This window comes from Primulina huaijiensis, chromosome 4 (genome assembly GCF_012295235.1).
Source record: "Primulina huaijiensis isolate GDHJ02 chromosome 4, ASM1229523v2, whole genome shotgun sequence".
Lineage (NCBI taxonomy): Eukaryota > Viridiplantae > Streptophyta > Magnoliopsida > Lamiales > Gesneriaceae > Primulina > Primulina huaijiensis.
The window spans coordinates 17,337,679-17,342,239 of NC_133309.1; the positions used below are offsets into that span (position 1 = coordinate 17,337,679).

At 33.3% G+C, this 4,561-nt stretch overlaps 1 pseudogene; it reads right to left on the reverse strand.

Moving 5' to 3' along the window:
- Nucleotides 1–3,259, reverse strand: part of LOC140974925 (uncharacterized) — a 20,739-nt pseudogene extending 17,480 nt beyond the window's left edge.
- Between the last annotated feature and the right edge of the window lie 1,302 nt (nucleotides 3,260–4,561).

Sequence of the window (4,561 nt, forward strand, 5' to 3'; positions counted from 1 at the left end):
GAAAAAACTTTTTCAAAAATTGTTGTTGCAATTCATCCCAAGTTCGAATGGATCCCGATCTAAGATTTTGTAGCCAAGTTTTAGCTTTATCTTTTAAAGAAAAAGGAAAAAGCTTAAGTCGAATGGTGTTCATGCTACAATTTAGATCATTATATGTGTTGCACACTTCTTCAAATTCTCGTAAATGCATGTATGAATTTTCAGATTCTAAGCCATGAAAGTTGGGTAAAAGTTGGATAATACCAGGCTTAAAATTTAAATGAGATGCATCAGGGGGAAAAACTAGACATGAAGGTGCACTAGTACGTGTAGGATTCATGTGATCTCTAAGTGTTCTTCGCCTATCATGATCATGTTGAGATTGAATTTCATCTTCATTTTCTTGGATGGGTTCTTCCGCCATGTTTTGTAAAAATAATGGGTTATTTCGAATGAGTCGACCACTAAGTGTACGTGACCAAATAATGCTCATGCAAATGCAAAAGAAAAAGAAGAAAAACACACAAAAACAATAAAAAATTCAAAGAAAGAAAATTAAATAGACTTGAAATTAAATATACTTCCCCGGCAACGACGCTAAAAACTTGTTGTGACTTTGATTGTTGCACTCCCAATAGAAGTTTGTCCGCAAGTAGTATAATTAGGTGAGTCCGATATCGTATCCACAGAGAAGCTACGGTCATTACAAGTCCACTACAATGTCTTTTTGTTTTTGTTTTTGTTTTTTTTTTCTTTTAATTGTTTGAATCTTTAATTGGTAATTTTTAATTGTTCAAATTTTAATTTAAGTAGTTGAAATTAGAGGATCCACTCTTGATATTTTAATAAAGTTAACATTAATGAACATTATTGAAATCCACTTAATAAAATGGTTCCAATATATTAAATAATCATATTTATATTATGTTATATACTATTTTCTTATAAGTATAAAATATATATCAAAACTTTAGATGTTGTCAAGTATTTATTGTGCTATATATATTTGTAAACACTAAATCAAGGTTCCAACTTTAAATGGTTGGTAAAACCAAACTAACATTTAAATGGTACCAAGAAATTAATAATATGATATATTGATATATAATAAATCAAGGCATCCACTTTAAATGGTTGGTAAAACCAAACAAACATATAAATGGTACCAAGAATTTAGTGTAACATATATCAAAAATAAATCAAAACTCCCACTTATAAGTAGGGTATAAAAATACTTAAAGAAAAAATATAACATAAACAATAAATCATGATTAAATAATATAAAACATAGATTATTATCTTTAAATAACCTTATTATCATACCAAGAGCTTCATCTTTTCATCTCAACCTTGGGAAGTTAGCTACTCATTATTCAAAGTATAAAACTTTGAATATAAAATTAAATGATGAAATAAAAGAAAAATAAAGAGAGAAATATTATGAACTCAAAGATTTGTTCATAGAATGAGGGATATCTCAATTCATTACAATGCACCCCTATTTATATCCAAATTTGTGGAGACAACCACAAATAAAATATTATATTTTACACATAAGTCTTTATTGGTGTTCCAAGAAATTATATTTTAATACACACCACTTTTGAAAATCTTCCCATCCAATTCCTTTGGTAACTTTGTTTGTTGCTTAATTTGATCCCAATTGTGAGAAGATTTTTATCTCATACTTGTCACCGATATTGTAGATATTATCACCAACTTTCTACAGGTCCAAGAATCATCTCAATCTCATTTGCAACGCCAAGTTTATTCTTGTTTTATCGAACCTGTAAAAATAGTAAAAACTTATAATTACACAACAACTTATTTTTTATACAATTTATTATAAAACATATAATATTTAAACATTTAATAAAACAAAAACTATAAATTTATATTATAAAACATTTAATTAATGTACAATTTTTATATTTATCACCGAGGACCTCTCCACCCCGGTAAAGTATGACCGGGTTTAGATCAGGATTGGAAAACGGTAAAGTATGACCAGAGACCAATCCACCTGGTAAAGTATGATCGGGGATCTCATGTATGCGGTACTGGACATCCCTACCAGCCCAGTTGTAAAGACCCGTATTTCGTATTCATAAATTTGCGGAATTATAAAAATTTTTCTAACTAAATAAATAACTTGCCCAATTTGTAAAATAAACATGTAAATAATTTTAACTTTAAAATAACAGCGGAAGTCAACATTGTATTTTAAACAACACTTTAAAAATAATCCAACATGTTAAAATGAAGTTTGAATGATAAAAGGTGCATAAATTAAATCATGAGGTCCTCGGGTTTACTACTGCTGTCCCAAGATCGCTCACTGGTCTCTGCTCGCGGTCTCTACCTCATCAATACCTACAACAATCAAGTCTAGTAAGTCTAAAGACTCAACATGTATATATCGTGAATAACAAGTAAATATATCATAAAATCGCATGCAACGTAAAAATGAAGTATCGTAAAGCATACGGTGAAAATCGTATCATGATAATTATAACTACGTGCATATCTGAAAATCATACGTAAAAGCTTTGGTCAATAGAGCTCTGTCATAACATATCATAATTTCATGGTAGAGATAATGTTTCTAAGCAAGTGGCCCATAACATAACGTGAGCGCCTGATTAGACTAAACCACAGCATACTGGGTGGTAGGGATCAATCACAGCCCTTGGACTGGATGTCCGTACCCATACATAATCATAAACTGGTCGTAAGCCACCGGGTGGAGAGGTCCTCAGTTGTTCCTACCGACTTCCAAACCCATAAGCATAAGGTGGCCACAAGACATATAGCATATATCTCAAAAATAAACATTTTATATTTTATGCACGTAATATAATTATACCCTTATTTTACCGGATGAGTTGGATCGCTCCCAGGCTTGCTGCGACTTAATTTTAATAAGTGACACATGCAAATAATCTTATCTTGGCCAAAACTTAACAATAGAACCAAAAATGAGACGAATAGAACAATTAACTTTATTTTTAATTATGGCTTCGTACGAACCCGAACCAACATTAAACCGACGTTTAACCATGATTAAAAATACCCCTAACATATTGAAAAACATGCACAAGAATTGCAAAACACGAAAATAGGTGAAAGGAATCCAAAAACATAAAACACTCTTTCGAGAGTCATTTTGGCACCTTTCACCGTAAATTCTTGTACGACCTCTAANATTGCTATCAAAAACAGAAAATACAGCAGCGGCAGCTTGCTTGTTTGTAGAGCAAACTCTGAAAATATTTGCCATGGGCTTGAACCACCGCCCAAGGACTCTTACCAACATCCTAAGTCATGGCTTGGACCATGGCTAAGAGCTAAAAGTCAATCACAAACCAAGACACTACCTAAGACACTCACAGCTCCCACCCGAGAGCACTCCTTGTTATGTAGTGTGGTTTATTGACTTGTTTTACTGTCTTGGGTCATTCCATTGGTCATTTGATCAACCATGGCTCAATCTAGACATGATGGAGTGTTGTATGAACCATGGCAACGGGCTAGGAGCCAACCATCATCCATACAAACACTAGAAACCCGAAACTCACTCACACAGAAATATGAAGAACCGAAATGTACTTGTGATGTTTTGGTGAAATTTTGATGAATCCGTGAACCAATCCTTGAAGAGATGATTTGGTCACGTCCTTGACATGTTAAAGCAAAGTTCTAACCAAGGCTACAGCCCCTAGGACAGCCAAGATTCGAACCCACTCATTAAACATCTCAGTGACAGAAACTTGGCACAAAATCTGTAACCCATTGAAATGTTGCTTCAAATCTTTCTCTTGAGTGTATGGACTTAAACCAATGAACTAACCACACCCTAACACACTCTAAAACAATCCTGGAAGCAGCCATGTGAGCGTGGAAACGAAGCAACACCCTGTAATCAACAAAACATCTCAAATCGTGAAGTTCTAAATCCAAGGCCGTGAGTGTGCATGTGCAGTTTTCTTGCCAAGTTGCTGTAAATTTCGTGTTGCCTCATGAATCCTGAACATATAATGTTTTTAAAATATCTATAGGACTTGATTGAAGAGAAAAGAAACAATATATACATGCCTGGAATTTGTTTTGACAAAACCAAATCAATACAACGAATACGACGCAACGTAGTCGGAGTTGGAACTTCTTTTCTTTTCCTACTTTTCTGCTGCTGTTCTCTCGATTTCAGTTGTTGTTTTTCTGATGTTTTTCGAAGGTGAGGGTGTAGGTTTTTTAGGCAATGAAGAGGAATGCTATAGGAGGTGTTAAAGGTGCCATAATATACATTAAGATGGGGATTACAAGTCAAGAAGTTGAAGAAATTTTGAATTGCTTTCCATTCCCTTGCTGCCGTTGATTTTTATTCTTATTGTTGCTGCATCTACATGTTGATTTGTTAGCATANAGTGAGGGAATGAATTCACCTTAATGGTCATTGAGAGTAACATGAATAGATTTACTACACCTTTGAATTGTCTTAACCGAAAATTATTACTCATTTGCATGGTATACTATTACTTTAGTTTCATATTTTAAATGCTTAAGGTTTAATACCCCCCATTAT